The sequence below is a fragment of the Polypterus senegalus genome, chromosome 12, assembly GCF_016835505.1.
Source record: "Polypterus senegalus isolate Bchr_013 chromosome 12, ASM1683550v1, whole genome shotgun sequence".
Classification (NCBI taxonomy): Eukaryota; Metazoa; Chordata; class Cladistia; order Polypteriformes; family Polypteridae; genus Polypterus; species Polypterus senegalus.
In genome coordinates, this window is record NC_053165.1 from 127952607 (window position 1) to 127969939 (window position 17333).

Genomic DNA, 17333 nt, shown 5'->3' on the forward strand with positions numbered 1-17333 from the left:
CTACCTGAAGCAACTGATCCTCCTCTGTACGGCTGTCAAGGGGCGGCAGTTTCAGCTGTGACATATTGATCTGGATCGCTCTATACAAGGACAAATCCAGGGCTTAGTGGACCTGATTCAAAGTGGGATTCTTGGAGACCCTTTCATGCGCATTGTGGACAAGCTTGCTATTGATGCAGTCCTGTCAGGGATATTGTAGATGAGAGCCTTTGTGATGAAATGCTGCAGAACAACGTCAACTCGCTGTTGGATCTGACCCACAGTCTGGAGGGTGCACAAACCACCTCGAAACAACAGGGCTACCCAGGCCTGACCCCGATTTCAATCCAGCCAGCACAGACCTTCAAGGTCACCATCGCCACGACTAGAAGAAGCCAGAGTGTGAACACCATAGTGTGGACTAAACACAGCTGCTTTCGCTGTGATCAACTGGGACATCTGGCTTAGAAGAGTCACCTCCCACCTGCACAAACAATAACTACGGGTCTGGCCCAGGTATGAGGCTTGCAAGTTTCCCCCAAGATATTAAAGGACAATTTTAAGGTCTCTGTTATGTTGGTCAGACGGGAATTCTCTGAACTGTTGAATTCTGGTAGCGACCTCTGTGTAGACTGCCGTGACTTGTTCCGGCAGACCCCTTATAAGACCACAGATAAAGTAAATATCTGCTGTGTCCATGGGGACATTAAAGCATATGAGACTCCATTACTCCCTCTGAAATTTAAAGGGAAGAACTTTAAGGTTTTGATTGCCATATCAGACACCTCACCCTGGCCACTCCTAATAGGAAAAAGGAATGCCCTCTTCCCATGGGTCTTGGCCACCTGCAGAGCGCCTACCCCCGTAGTGGATAGAGAGGAGCTCACCACAGACAATGTCAGTTAAGATAACAGGTTTGAAATTGAATGGGAGTTCTCCAGAGAGCTGGGGGACGAATCCTCAAGTGAAGACCTGGGGCAGCTGTCAAACTCTTCAGCGCTGTTGCACTCATTAAAAGCCTCCACAGACCAGACACTCAATACGGACCCGGATGAAAACAAAATAGCGATGGGAGGTGAGTCCGATGCTGCATCAGACACAGTAGCAATGGGAGGCAAGTGTGATTCTGCATCAAATGCGGGGAAAACAGAGACTGCCATCCAGGTGGAGTTTGCTCGCCTACAACGAGCCGATAACAACTTGGATTTTGCATTCGGACAAGCCCACGTTGCAAATGACTATTACTATCTGGAAAGAAATTACCGAAATTGTAAAACACCACATTTTTTACTTAGGGATGGTTTTCTGTATCATGTGATTTCTGATTGTATGGGTGATGGATGGATTGAGCAGATGGTAGTACCAAGTGAGCATAGGGAGAAGGTTTTAAAAATTGCTCAGAGTCACGTTTTCGGGGTCACCTTGGCACAGAAAAGACAAGGGAATGCATTTCAAAAATCTTTTATTGGGTGAATATGGGCCAGGATGTGGCGCAATTTTGTATGGCCTGTCCCAACTGTCAAATGGTTTCAGCCCACAGACCCGCCAGGGCACCCCTTGTACTGATGCTTATTTTAGATGTCCCCTTTGAGAGAGTGGAATTAGATATTGTTGGCCAGCTTCCCAGGAGTAAAAGTGGCTTTCAGTACATGCTCACAATAATCGATTATGCCACAAGATACCAAGAAGTAGTAGTCCTGCCCAGACTATTGCAAAAGCACTATCAGATATGTTCACACATATTAGCATCCCTAATTCTCACTGATCAGGGCACACCCTTTATGTCTTATATCATGAAGCAGCTATGTGAAAGTTTCAGAATTAAGCAGTTACACTCCACGGTTTATCATCTGCAGATGAATGGCCTGACTAAACGATTTAATAAAATCCTAAAACAGAAGATTTGGCAGGTAGCCCATGACGATCCAACTACCTGGAATATGTACCTTTCCTCCTGTTTGCTGTCCGGGAAGACTCACAAGCATCCATTGGGATGAGCCCTTTCCAATTATTATTAGGTCGTTGACCGTGCAGGGTATTGGACATTTTTTGGGATGAATGGACAGGGACTTGTGAGACACCCCCTGGGGGGAGGTTTGTTGACCAAGTCATTTCGCTACAAGAGCTGATTGCCAGATTATTTATTTTTTATTTTATTTTTTTATTTTTATTTTTTATTTTTATTTTATTTATTATTTACTGAGGTGGAACATCAACAGTGTAATTATGACATGACAAGTAAACTCCATGAGTTTAAAAAGGAGGATTGCGTGCTGGTCCAATCTCCATCCAGCCATCCATCCTCTTCCGCTTATCCGAGGTCAGGTCGTGGGGGCAGCAGATTGAGCAGAGAGGCCCAGACTTCCCTTTCCACGGCCACTTCTTCTAGCTCTTCCGGGAGAATCCCAAGCCATTCCCAGGCCAGCCGGGAGACATAGTCCTTCCAGCGTGTACTGGGTCTTCCCTGGCAGCCTCCTCCCGGTCGGACGTGCCCGGAACACCTCGCCAGGGAGGAGTCCAGGAGGCATCCTGATCAGATGCCTGAGCCACCTCATCTGACTCCTCTTGATGCGGAGGAGCAGCGGCTATACTCTCAGCCTCTCCCAGATGACTGAGCTTCTCACCCTGTCTTTCAGGGAAAGCCCAGTCACCCTGCGGAGGAAACTTATTTCAGCCGCTTGTATTCGCAATCTCATTCTTTCGGTCAATACCCATAGCTCATGACCATAGGTGAGGGTAGGAACATAGATTGACTGGTAAATTGAGAGCCTTGCTTTACGGCTCAGCTCCTTTTTCACCACAACAGAACGATGCAGAGCCCACATCACTGTGTACGCCACACCGATCCACCTGTCGATCTCACGCTCCATTCTTCCCTCACTCTTGAACAAGACCCCAAGATACTTGAACTCCTCCACTTGGGGCAGGATCTCTCCCCCAACCCTGAGAGGGCACTCCAGCCTTTTCCGGCATTTGGAGGTGCTGATTCTCATCTTAGCCGCTTCACACTCAGCTACGATCCAATTCAGAGAGAGCTAAGGATCACGGCTTGATGAAGCAAACAGGACAACAACATCTGCAAAAAGCAGTGACCCAATCCTGACCTTATAGCCACAGCTCCGGTCAGCCACCTCAACAATAGAGGCACGGAACATGGCCCATTCGGACTCAATGTCCCCCACCTCCCTCGGGACGTGATCGTAGTTCTTCCGGAGGTGGGAGTTGAAGCTATTTCTGACAGAGGACTCTGCCAGACGTTCCCAGCAGACCCTCACAACACGTTTGGGTCTACCAGGCCTGACCGGCATCCTCCCCCACCATTGAAGCCAACTCGCCACCAGGTTGTGATCAGTTGACAGCTCCGCCCCTCTCTTCACCCAAGTGTCCAAGACATGTGGCCTCAAATCCAATGACACGACCACAAAGTCGATCATCGAACTGAAGCCTAGGGTGTCCTGGTGCCAAGTGCACATATGAACACCCCTATGCTTGAACATGGTGTTCGTTATGGACAATCCATGACGAGCACAGAAGTCCAATAACAAAACACCGCTCAGGTTCAGATCGGGGGTCCATTCCTCCCAATCACGCCCTTCCAGGTCTCACTGTCATTCCCTACGTGAGCATTGAAGTCTCCCAGCAGTACGAGGGAGTCCGCAGAAGGTATGCCCTCTCGCACCTCCTCCAGGGACTCCAAAAAGGGTGGGTACTCCAAACTGCTGTTCGGCGCATACACACAAACAACAGTCAGGATCCGTCCCCCCACCCGAAGGCGGAGCGAGGCTACCCTCTCGTCCACTGGGGTAAACCCCAATGTACAGACTCCAAGTTGGGGGGCAATAAGTATGCCCACACCCGCTCGGCGCCTCTCACCGGTGACAACTCCAGAGTGTTAGAGAGTCCAGCCTCTCTCAAGGCGATTGGTTCCAGAGTCCAAACTGTGCTTTGAGGTGAGCCCGACTATATCTAGCTGGAACCTCTCGACCTTGCGCACTAGCTCAGGCTCCTTCCCCTACAAAGAGGTTACATTCCACATCCCAAGAGCCAGCTTCTGTAGCCGAGGATCGCACTGCCAAGGTCCTCGTCTTTGGCCACCACCCAACTCACACTGCACCCTTCCTCCTTGGCCCCTCTCATAGGTGGTGAGCCCATGAGAAGGGGGACCCACGTTGCCTCTTTGGGCTGTGCCTGGCCGAGCCCCATGGGTGCAGGCCCGGCCACAAGGCACTCGCCATCGAGCCCCACCTCCAGGCCTGGCTCCAGAGTAGGACCCCGGTGACCCACGTCCAGGCGAGGGAAAACGCCGTCCAAATTTTTTCTTTGTCATAGGAGGTCTATTGAACCGCTCTTTGTCTCATCCCTCAGCCAGGACCAGTTTGCCTTGGGTGACCCTACCAGGGGCATAAAGCCCCGGACAACAGAGCTCCTAGGATCGTTGGGACATGCAAACCCCTCCACCACGATAAGGTGGCAGTTCAAGGAGAGGGCTGGTCCAATCTGATCAACATAAATTTCAGGCCGAATGGCAAGGGCCACCATTGATAGAAGAGCATATGTCCCCAGTGAATTATAAAGTCAGAATTCCTTGGCGGTGGAAACCCGTACAAATTTTGCATGTTAATCTTTTAAAGGAGTGGCATGACCGTCACAAAGTCTTGTGGGTCGCTATTCGAGTTGATTTAACTGATACCCAGAAAGTGGAATTGCTATCACTGATCGAGGGGAACTCGGCCGTCTTTTCGCCAACGCCTGGCCAGAAGACAATTGCAGAACACAAGATTGTCACTCCACCCTGTGTTACTATACAAGTGCCCCAGTATTGCCTACCAGAGGCAACAAGGAAAGTCATACCTGAGGCAGTACAACAGATGCTCATATTAGCCGTTATTCGGCCAAGCAAAAGCAAATGGCAAAGTCCAGTTGTACTCGTGTCAAAGTCAGACGGTTTGGTTTGGTTCTGTATTGATTTTAGGAGTTTGAGTAAGAATTCCTAGTTTGACGCATACCTGATGCTGTGTGTGGGCGAGCTGTTGGAACAGCTCAGGCAGGCTTCATATAGCTCCTCCCTTGACCTCACAAAGGGTTATTGGCAAGTCCCCTTGGAGGACTCTAGTTGTAAGAAGACCACGTTCGCCACTCCAGATGGGTTGTTTGAATTTACGGCACTCCTATTTAGTCTCCATGGTGCACTGCTAACCTTTCAGCAAATGACAGACCAAATCCTGCATACGCAGGTACCTATTTAGACGATGTGGTCGTTTTCAGTAATGACAGGGAATCTTATCTCGTCCGCTTTCGGATGCTGCTTCACAGTTTATGGCTGGCAGGATTGACAGCCAACCCTAAGAAGTGCAAGCTAGAGGTATTTGGGAAACCCACTATCTGGGATATTCCATTGGGAAGGGTTTACTCAAGCCTCAACTGGACAAGGTGGGGGAGGTGCTTACATATCTCCATCCCATAATATAGAGCCTTCCTCATGCTCCCGGGGTATTACAGGAGGTTAACTCTCAATTTTGTGCATCGGGCCGCCCCCCTTATTGACTTGACAAAGGGCAAAAAGAATCGTAGTGTTGTCTGGACCAATGCCTATAAGAGAGCTTTTGCTGACCTAAAAGACATTTTATCATCATTCCCAGTTCTGCGCAATCCAGACTTTTCAAATTAATTTATTCTGGAAACAGATGCTAGCACTTTCGGTTTTGGAGCGGTACTCTCACAATGTTTTGAGGGAGAAGAACACCCGATCATGTTTCTCAGCAGAAAGCTGCTACCCAGGGAGTATAATTATTTGACTATTGAAAAGGAGTGCTTAGCGATTCAGTGTGCGGTAGAAGCCCTCTGTTACTATCTCTGGGGATGCCAGTTTACCCTGGTGACTGACAACGTCCCACTACAATGGCTGTACAAACAGAAGGATACAAATGCCTGGCTCACTTGGTGGTCTGTCAGTTTGCAGGATTTTGCTTTTGATTCACACACTAATACTAACGTTCTCTGCCACCTAGCCAAGCCTGGCTTGCACGGTCGCTTTGCCCACACTGGTGTGAACAAAGCTGAGGGGAGAGATATAATGTTTCTAAACTCTTTTGGGACTCCCCCGAAAACAGAATGACAGGCCAAAGAGCATCCCGAAACATGCTCACCGCATCTGTTGAAGACAGTTTATCCATTGCCAGAGCAACTGCAGGCTTCCAGTACTTCCAGGACCACACCCCCTAGCAACTGAAATATCAATATAGCAACCATGTCATAAAATATCATCACAGTAAATTTCAAACATAAACAGTAAAAACATTACATTACAACTCCAAAAGTACTCTGTAAATACAAATCGAAAGGTAAAGTGAATTTTCCTCAATAAAAAAATTGGAAAACAAAAATTCCATATAAAGTTTTTTGAGCAGAAACAAAAAATTAAAGAAAAACAAAATAAGATAACGGGCGGCATGGTGGTGCTGCTGCCTCGCAGTTAGGAGACCCGGGTTCGCTTCCCGGGTCCTCCCTGCGTGGAGTTTGCATGTTCTCCCCATGTCTGCATGGGTTTCCTCCGAGTACTCCAGTTTCCTCCCACAGTCCAAAGACATGCAGGTTAGTTGCATTGGCGATTCTAAATTGTCCCTAGTGTGTGGATATGTTTGTGTGTGCCTGTGTGCTGGCGCCCTGCCCAGGGTTTGTTTCCTGCCTTGTTGGCTGGGATTGGCTCCAGCAGACCCCCGTGACCCTGTCGTTAGGATATAGCTGGATGGATAATAAGATAACAGTGTTCTTGTAATTATGCACTTCTCAAAGGTCCAACGTCCTATAACATATTGAAAATGGAAAATAGTAACCTTACATTGACTGTTGTAATGCTTTTCATTCAGGCTGTTCCAGATTGCTTTCTTACTGCACTATAGTTAATTCAAAGCACAGTAGCAAGGATCATGAATTAACATAGGAAAAACTACATAGAAATGACATGCAATTAAAATCTATTTTTATAATTCACTGTTCACAGTAAACTCATAAATGGCTAATTATATCATTCTTTTACTGCCAAATGCAGGTAGGATAAATAAATCTGCCCTAGGACAGATGTGCAGACTGACTATTATTTTTCCTCAAGTTTCAAACACTGGTAAGAAACAAAAAATGCTATGTGTGTCCTGTGGAGAGTCCTCCCGTTGCCCAAACCCGACACAGCAGATGCAGGACACAAGTGCAACACATACGCTTTTACTTCTTTCTTTTACCTATGGGATACTCCTTCCCCTGTCTCCCAACTATACAGCACAGTCACAAGCACAACCATAGTCCAGCACTAAACTCTCTTCCTTCTCTCTTTTTCTTCCCTCTCTTTACCTCCACTCCTCCTGGCAAGCTTTGTTTTCTCCCACCCGACTCTGGCTCCCAGAGTAGTGGCTGCTGGATCATTTTATAAAGCACCCGGAAGTGCTCCAGGTGCTTGTTGACCTTCTTCCAACAGTACCTCCGGGTGTGGCAGAAGTGCTGCAACCAAGGGCTCAGCAGTAGCTACAACACCCCATGGTGGTGCCCACGGAACCCAACAGGCCTGCACCAAACTCCAACTCCTATGGAGCCCTGCAGGAGTCATAGGCACCGCTGCAAAACCCAAGGGTGCTGCCGCCTAGCACTCTGGGGGAGGAAATGCTCTGGCTACACTCCCTCCCCCAGTCCTTTCAGTGTTGAGGCATCCCAACTGGGCAAAGGCCCTGGATGTACACCACATATGTATCAAACAGAAATGCAAATATACTGCTCAAAAATATTAAAGGAACATTTATTAATCAGAGTATAGCATCAAGTCAGTGAAACTTCTGGGATATTGATCTGGTCAGTTAAGTAGCAGAGGGGGTTGTTAATCAGTTTCAGCTGCTTTGGTGTTAATGAAATTAACAACAGGTGCACTACAGAGGCAACAATGAGATGACCCCCAAAACAGGAATGGTTTAACAGGTGGAGGCCACCGACATTTTTCCCTCCTCATCTATTCTGACTTTTTTTAACCAGTTTTGCATTTGGCTACGGTCAGTGTCACTACTGGTAGCATGAGGCAATACCTGTACCCTGCAGAGGTTGCACAGGTACTCTGACTTCTTCAGGATGGCACATCAATACATGCTTCCCATTGCCAGAAGGTTTGCTGTGTCTCCCAACACAGTCTTAAGGGCACGGAGGAGATTTCAGGAGACAGGCAGTTACTCGGAAAGCTGGAAAGGGCCATAGAAGGTCCTTAACCATCAGCAGGACTGGAGTCTGCTCCTTTGGGCAAGAAAAAACAGGATGAGCACTGCCATAGCCCTACAAAATGAACTCCAACAGGGAAGGCATATCCATGGAAGGACGCACAGACCTCTACAGGCTAGACAACGCCACATTGACTGCCATTAGGTATCAGGATGAAATCCTTGGACCCATTGTCAGACCCTATGCTGGTGTAGTGGGTCCAGGGTTCCTCCTGGTGCACAACAATGCCCCGCCTCATGTGGCAAGAGAATGTAGGCAGTTCCTGGAGGATGAAGGAATTGATACCATTAACTGACCCCAACGCTAGCCTGACCTAATTCCAATAGAACACCTCTGGGACATTATGTTTCGGTCCATACGACTCTGCCAGGTTGCACCTCAGACTGTTCAGGAGCTCAGTGATGCCCTGGTCCAGATCTGGGAGGAGATCCCCCAGGACACCATCTGTTGTCTCATTAGAAGCATGCCCAGACGTTGTCAGGCATGCATACAAGCACATGGGGGTCATACAAACTACTGAGTACGATTTTGAGTTGCTGCAATGAAATTTCTGCAAAATGGACTAGCCTGCCGGATCATTTTTTTTTACTTTGATTTCGGGGTTTCTTTGAATTCAGCCCTCTGTAGGTTGATTATTTTCATTTACATCAAACAATATAGCATCCTTTCGTTCCTATCACATTACCCAGTCCATATCAGTATAGATATCCAGCATGGTTTTTTTCCCATTTAGATCTGATGTGTATTTAAAGCGTTCCTTTTATTTTTTTGGGCAGTTTATAGTACTTGGTCCTGAAGCGGTTAGACTATGCCTTCTCACTGGACTTTATCTCAAAGCTGTTGGAGAAAGAGAAGAAGGTGTAAGCATTAGCACCTCCTCTCATTCCAGAGTGGTATTACTTACCTTAGCAGAGCCTTGTAGGTGATCTCCAAGCATGCATATATGAAACGGCTCCACTTAGCTTGTCCCCAGAGGAGTGGGTGGATCTAGCTGTGAGGTTGTGTGCCTAGATAATGGCTACAACTTTGGCATGGATCACCCAATCACTGCTGTTGGACAACAAACTTGTAAGGTTGGAGTCCCAGGAACCAGTAGGTAACCTATCGGATGAAGTCTTTGTGTGTGCACAACTACTACAGAGTGTCGTGGTCGTCAACAAGATGAACTCTCATTCCAAGAGGTAATGGGTTATAGCCCATTTGATAGCCAGGGCCTCCTGCTCAAACAATGGATACCTGCTGTCCAAGTTTAAGAGTTTTTGGCTGAGGTACTCATTTGGGTGTTCAGCTCCGTCAATCACCTGGCTCAGTCTGACACTGAAGGCACAAGGTGTTGTTCTGCAGATAGAAAGGATAGGGGCAATCAATATGGGAACTGTCATTACGGCCATTTTCAAGTCACCTAAAGCCACTTCCACCACAGGACTCCATACCACTGTGTTGGGGTCTCTGTCTAAGACTCTATCCAAGAATTAGGGCACAAAATATCAATAGTAACCTGTGAGACCCAGAAAGGCCTGCACTTGCCATAGTTGTATAGCCAGAATGAAGTGCTTTTCCATATGTTATTTTTCTACCGGGTTGCAGCTTAGAGAAACAGTCGTGCAAGCTTGCAGAATATTCAAGAATATTACTGGTGGGGGGGTTCCTACGCCGAGCCCTCATCTATAATATCTTACAAGCTGCAGGGCTGTCTTCCATATATAAATATACAAGCTCAAACAGGAAGAATCCTATGGAAGCCTGTGGCACCTCACAGAAGGCAAACATTACAAGAGGAAGGCGCTAGTCCCAGACCCTCCCATCTACCTGCATCACCTAAACTCAACATCTGCTTGAATTTTTAATTAAATCAGTCAATCAGATGGGGATGGTACACAAACATTTTAAGGTGTGTGATACAGAATGATTTGACAACCTCACTGGATGTCTCATATGTGAATGCCACCCCCGGTCTGTGAGGAAAAGACCTCTACAGGTTCCCCAGCAATAGTCTTGGAATTAACTACAACTAGACCAGTTTTTGTACAAATGCCAAGTGTCTGAGAGCTTTTAATAAATATATGCTTATATGCTTGAAAGGAATGTCTGTTATAGGCAGTGGGATGAGGGTTGCCCGAGCCTGTCAGGGTATTTTGGTTAACTAACACTCCAGACAGGACTAGCAAAAATGGTGCACCATCCTGTTTAAACAAGGCCATTAAAATCAGGCTTTTATTCTTTCTAGGGTTTTAGGGGCTGGATGTGGGCCAGGTCACAATTCTTGCAACAATAGTACTGTAGGATTAGGAGTTGGCTCTGTGTCTCCCCGTGGTGATGCACCTAATGCAAAGATTGTTATCATGATATGTGGCCTTGTATGTATGGAGTTACCTGACGGTTAACCATTGATAACTGTTATGACATTTCTTGTAAATTTCAGTAGATCATCAATCCTCTACCTTCTCTTGAAAGATGTAGGAGCGATACAAAAACTGCACCAAGGACAGTGGATCTGTTGTGTCATCCATCCTCGTCTCTGGCACACCCAGACACCCTGACAAGGTGTCAATGTAGACAGGCTGTTCCTGAAAAAAAAATGAGTATTAGGTGGAATTGCATGGTGTTATCAAGATGTGGGCAATTCAACACCACATTTCCTAGTTCTCCGCATTTATAGCAGCGGATACAAAGGGGGTGATTGTTCTCTCTTATGTGTACTGGCATCTGTCTCATTCACCTTTGAGTCAAGCATGGGTCATGTTTCTCTTTATCGCATCAATCAGTTCTTCCATATCTACCAGGAACTGCAGCCTCATGGGATAACTAGGAGATTGGGAAGAGCACATATGAGAAAGTTTCAAATGACTATTTGACAACATGCTTCACTGCATTTACCCTGGGCCAGAGCCAGTGGGCCAACCTCTCCCTCAGGTTGATGGCCTAGGCTCTTGCTGGATGGTCAGAGTCAAACCACCAGTCCCTGCAGTGCTGGGCCTGACAGTCTATTAGAACATTAGAATAATCTAAATGAGAACAGGTCATTCAGCCCAACTAAGCTTGCCAGTCTTATCCACTTAATTCTTCTCAAAAAACATCAAGTCTAGATTAGGACTTCCTAATGTTTGTGCAAAATTTACCCTTAACAAGTTTCCAACTGTATCGCTGTCTCGATCCACTGTACTAATTCCCTTCATAATTTTCAACACTTAAATCATGTTTCCTCTTAATCTTCTTTTGCTTAAAGGCTCAGCTTTTTTAATATTTCTTCATAATTCATCCCCAGTAGCCCTGGAATGAGCCTAGTTGCTCTTCTCTGGACATTTTCTAGTGTTGTTATGACCTTTTTGTAGCCTGGAGACCAAAAATTCACACAGTACTCCAGATGAGGTCTCACCGGTGCATATAAAGCTTGAGCATAACTTACTTGGACTTGTACTCCACACATTGCGCTATATAACCGAACATTCTGTTTGCTTTCTTAATGGCTTTGGAACACTCCCTGACAGTTGATGGTGTTGAGTCTACTACAACTCCTAAATCCTTCTCATAGAGTGTACTCTTGATTTTCAGATCTCCCATTGTGTATTCAATCCTAACATTTATACTTCCTATGTATAATACCTTACATTTACTGACATTAAATTTCATCTGCCACAAATCTGCCCAAGCCTGTATGTTGTCCAAGTCCTTCTGGACTTATATACCTATCCAAATCATTTATATATATATATTAAAAATAGCAGCAGGCCCAGCACTTAACCCTCTGCTTCCTGTGTCTGAGCCAATTCTGCGCCCATCTACAAGCATCACCCTGAACTCCCACTTCTTTTAGTTTATTGCCCAGCCTTTTGTGTGGCACCTTGTCAAAGGCTTTCTGAAAGTCAAGATAAATAATATCATATGTTCCACTTTGATCATATCCTTTTGTTGCTTCCTCATAGAATTCCAGCATTTTAGTAAAAAATGACCTCCCTCTTCTGAACCCATGCTGATTGTTCAGAAAAACTCCTGTATTTGCCATGTGCTGCTGAATGTTATCCTTAATAATACCTTCCATTATTTTTCCAGTGATGCACATTAAGCTTACTAGATATAAAGCTGCTTGCATCTGCCCGGTCACACTTTTTATATAACGGGATAATATTTGCCATTTTCCAATCCTTCAGAATCTCCCCAGTGAACAGTAACTTCCTATAAATATGTGTCAAAGGTTTATATATATTTACTCACTAACCTCCTTAAAAACTTGAGGGTAAATATTATCTGGTCATGGTGATTTGTTTGATTTCAGCCTATTTAATCTTAACAGTACCTGTCCCTCTACAATTTCTAAATCATTCAAAACCTCCTTACTAGTCCCATTTACCGCTGGGAGATTTTCCACTTCCTCACTTTTGAAGACCTCAGAAAAATGCAAGTTTAGAGTGTTTGCTATTTCACTGTATCTTTTAATTCCCCTTTATTATTCCTGATGCACTTCACCTCCTCCTTGACTGTTCTGTTACTACTAAAATACTGAAAGAATCTCTTAGGGTCATCTTTTGCCTTATCTGCTATATTCCTGTCCAACCATCTCTAAGCCTCCCTAATGCTTTCCAGACAAAGCCACATGTAGTCACTAAGATGGGGCATATCATCCAGTGAACTTGCATTTAAATTCTGTTTGACATAAACAGCACCCCAACCTCCTTTTCTGTTCTGTCTATCCTTCCTAAAAATGTGTATCACTCTATGTTATAACTATCCCCATCTTTATTAATTAGCCATGTTTCAATTATTGCTATAATATCATAATTATGCTCTGTTACATACAGCTTTAACTCACTTGCCTTCTTTTTGATACCTTTTGCATTAAGGCAAGCTATTTTTAATGTGTTACTCCTTTTACATTTAAATGTTGGGCTATTACTACACATTTTTATTTTTATACTATTTTTTATTCCTCCATCTATAGTTCTAAACCTGGCCTGTCTCCTTGCCCCTACCATTCCCTAGTTTAAACAATCCTCGACTAACCTACTTATAAGTCTCCCCAATACGTTGGTAGCCTTCCAGTTCAGATGTAATTTGTCACGGCGAAACATGTCCCATCTGTTCCAAAAAGATTTCTCAATGTCCCATTAACCTATACCCTTTTACCCTGCACCAAGATTTGAGCCACATGTTAAGCTTTCTAATCTCCTATGACCTGGACTGGCGCATGGCACAGGCAGAACTTCAGAGAAGACTACCTTGTCAGTTCTGCTCCTCAGCCTGGCACCTAAACCTTGTCAGTTCTGCTCCTTGCCTGGCACCTAACTCTTTGAATTTGGATTGCAGAACTGACAGACTACCCTTATGTATGTCATTTGTTCCAACATGGACAATGACAACTGGATCCAACCCCGCTCTGGCCAAGAGCTTATCCACCCTTCCTTGGAGGTCTCCCACCTGTTCACCCAGAAGGCAACATTCCGTACAAGACTCTCTGTCTCTGGACCAAACCTGTGCTTCAGTCCCTCTTATGACTGAGTCCCCAACTATAACTACCTCTCTCTTTCTGGGAATGAACTGATTGAGAAGAGGCCTGTTGGGGCCCCTTATCCCTGCCTACCACCTCAGAATCATCAGAGATACTGTTTCGCTCTTCAAGGAACTGAAAAAAGTTTGACACTTCCAATTGTATGGTTGATGCCCCTGGACAGTATGCACCTTGTACTGTGTGACCGTGACCCACCTATCTCTACCTGTCTGGTCTAGGATCTCCTCCCACACCACCTTATGGGTGGGTGCACACTATCTCTCTAAATGACTATAGTAAAGCCTTATCAGGCCAAGATTGTTCTCTTTAACATGGGGTAGTCTTTGGCTGCACACTCCTCCATCTCACTGAGATGCACATTCCTGGTAAGAAAAGGGGATAAGATCTGTGCCCAATCATTATGTGGCCAGCAGTGCCAGGGTATGGTTTCCTCAAAAATTAGAAGATACAGCTACATATTTTTTTGTCTGCATAGCAGGAGAAACAGACACAACCTACCTGTGGCACTTCAGCAGCCTCACATTGGGCCTCTGCTTCAAGAAGACTGTTTACTACATGGCCACCTGAATTTGTAACTGAGTGACCTGCCTCGCTAGCTGTTGCACAACCTCTGCAAGGTCCACCGGGTCACTCGTCTTTGCCTCAAATAAATCCTGAAGACTACGCCATATGTGACTGAGAGATCACAAGGACCACCCTGAGAATGTTGGGGCACCAAATAGGTGAAACCTTGTTTATTTGAATAAAAAAAAATAACAGTAGCTCAGTGGCACATCAAAAAAGTTGGCTGTAGTAAGCCAAAGCAGTTCTGTATGTGAGCTTTCACATGACACAGACAGGATCTGTGTTTCTGTCCATGGTCATATTCCAAAAAGAGACCTCCTTCTAATCGGTTGTCCTGCTTTATAGCAGTTGGTCAGGAAGGGTCAGGACTTGTGCAAGAAATTGTTGGCAGAACTATGCATTCTCACTCAGCAGTCTTTCAGAGCTATGAGGGAAAGAAAAGAGGTTGTAAATATTGGTGCCCCCTCTTGTCCCTGAGTAGTATCAAATCCAGCCTATAGTTAAACACCTTACAAATGTTGTCTAGCCTTTGCAGCAGTCCTTTCAGAACATTAACCTACACAGAATTTAAAATCTATGCCACTTTTGTTAATGATGTAGTCACTGAAAGTTGTGGTGTTTTTGTTGGTAATGAATCAGAATAAAGTAATCATTTCATCAAATTATCCTTGTTTAAATAACACATAAACCTTCAGAATTGCCACTTTTGCATCATCTTATATTCATTTAGTTGTGAATTACCATTTTAACTTATATGAGCTCATCTTCCATATCATGAACTGTATCTTATATTCCTTGGACTACTGTATAGTGACATCTGAAAGCAGGAGCTGAATTACTTTCTGCCACCAGCTTACCTACCATATTCTTGTAGATGTCTTTAACACAGGATTTTTTTTTTGTTCTTTATTTCACCTTATACAAATTCTTGTATTAGGAATTTGTTAGTTTTCACATACCCCAGCCATTGTACAGCGCCCCTGGAGCAATTACAGGTTAAGGGTCTTGCTCAAGGGCCCAGCAGAGTAGGATTTCTTTTGGCAGTGACGGGGATTCGAACCAGCAACCTTCCGGATACCAGCACAGATCCTTAGCCTCAGAGCCACCACTCCGCTTTTACCAGATTCTTACATATTGTGTATCATTTATAAAAAGCATGGAACACCTATGTATTTATGTGTGATATTTTGAAGATTCCTTTCTGATGGCTTTTTAAATCGACTTGCATTGTTACAAAGAATTCATTAGGGTTCCGATTGATTGCTTCATACTTTGTAGGTAAATGCCTCTTGACTTTTGAGGGTTTCATTGCATCGTTAGCTAATATACCTGCACAAATGACAACCTGCAGTTTTGGATTTCTTCCATTGTTTATGGCTGCAAAATCAAACTGAATATTTGAAAAGTCATACTTCAGAATAAAAGTAGTAAATATTATTTTTACTTTTGTTGAAGCATCAGTTTTATTCTTGTTCATATTTACTGACTGTAATTGTTCTCATACTCGGCAACCAGATTACTCTGCTTGATAAAAAAAATGTCCATTGGTTCTCCCTATATGCCATCTGCATATCAGTGATAAAAATAAGTCCCCATGATAGCTCTTTCTTTCTGGTGTTTTTGCTGTTTCGTGAAAGATAAGCAATCTACTGATCTTCTTTCAGTGGAGGCTCTTGCATCTTAACTCAAGGAGTACTTCTACTGTATGCTTTTTTATAACTTATCACAAATGTTCAATGTTTGTAAAGTCAATAAAGAAATCTCGTATTTTGTATTTTCTATGAATTAACTGTCACTGTTTTCTTAAGAATGGCTAATAGACCAGAGCTATGCCATGGACCACAAGAAGCACTTCATACAAAGCTTTAGTGTTTCCTCATTGTCTTAGAAATGCTGCTCAAGCTGTTCGTATTGATTTTTAGTAACTGTAGCACTCATTTTAAAACTACATTTTTTCTGATTCTTTCTCTTTTTGTTGTCTCATTGGAGAACTTGATTATTACTTCCAAATTGATCTTTTTTCTGTCCTGCTCTTGAAATATGGTCTTGAAGTTGATATAGTGTCACCATTGATAGCTCCCATGTTTCTTGAACTCACTCAGCACATTATCATACCAATTGCTCATTGAAATGATTTGCTGTGACACAAGTGTATTGGACACTCTTAATTTCTTGACCACAATTCTCCTTTTTTAAGACCATCTGTCTTTGGTCCAGATGCTGCATGTTTTTGACAAGCAGATAGTTTGCTGAGTTCTACTTAAAAAGCTTGTCCAGGAGACGATCAGAAAGTGTTTAAAGTCCACCCTTAAGATAAGTACCTGCGCCTTTTAGATCTCCTTTTTAGACTTAAGTTAATTGAGGGTCATGTCTGCCAGAAACTGAATATCCAGCACAGAGGGATCTTCATACTTGCTGGTCTCCTTAATAGGGCCTGCAAATAGCTCCACTGTTATCGTTGCTTCTCTCAAGGTCTTTTCCTTAACATACTCTTACATAACTTACAAACAAAATTACATAAAAGAGTCATGACATATGCACTCAAAAATATAATGGATATTTTATCATTTTTCAAAAAATTGTCCTAAAGTGACTCATGAAACAAACAAAATTGAAGATCTTTTTAACTTCAAAGAATGACAAGTGCTTAGTAATATTTGTGATTGAAGAATTTTTTAGATCCTACTATAAGACCAAAGGGAAAACCAAAAGCTTTACCAGGTGCAAGACAAAAACCAGCCTTGGATGGAACATCACTCAGTCACATTACAAACTCATGTACACATCCAGTTTAACAGTAGAATCCCTGAAACCTATGAAAAAACTTGTAATCCCAACCCACCGTAAATTCCTTCACACCTCTCCATGAGTGTCTTTTGTTTTGTAAATGTGTCGATCACAACAAGCAGCCTGCTATCCCACATCCCAAGGGACGAAGCTCAACTCGGGCAAAAAGTTCTCCCAGCTCAAGCCAAGGCTCCTTATCTGTGTGTGAATTGCCTGGAGTTGTATAGGGTAAATAATATAGTATATTGTT

At 44.2% G+C, this 17333-nt stretch overlaps 1 protein-coding gene across 2 annotated transcripts in view; it reads left to right on the forward strand.

The window, feature by feature from the left end:
* alpk3a (alpha-kinase 3a) overlaps nucleotides 1–17333 on the forward strand; it is a 143595-nt gene that overhangs the window by 84575 nt on the left and 41687 nt on the right. The window lies entirely within an intron of this gene.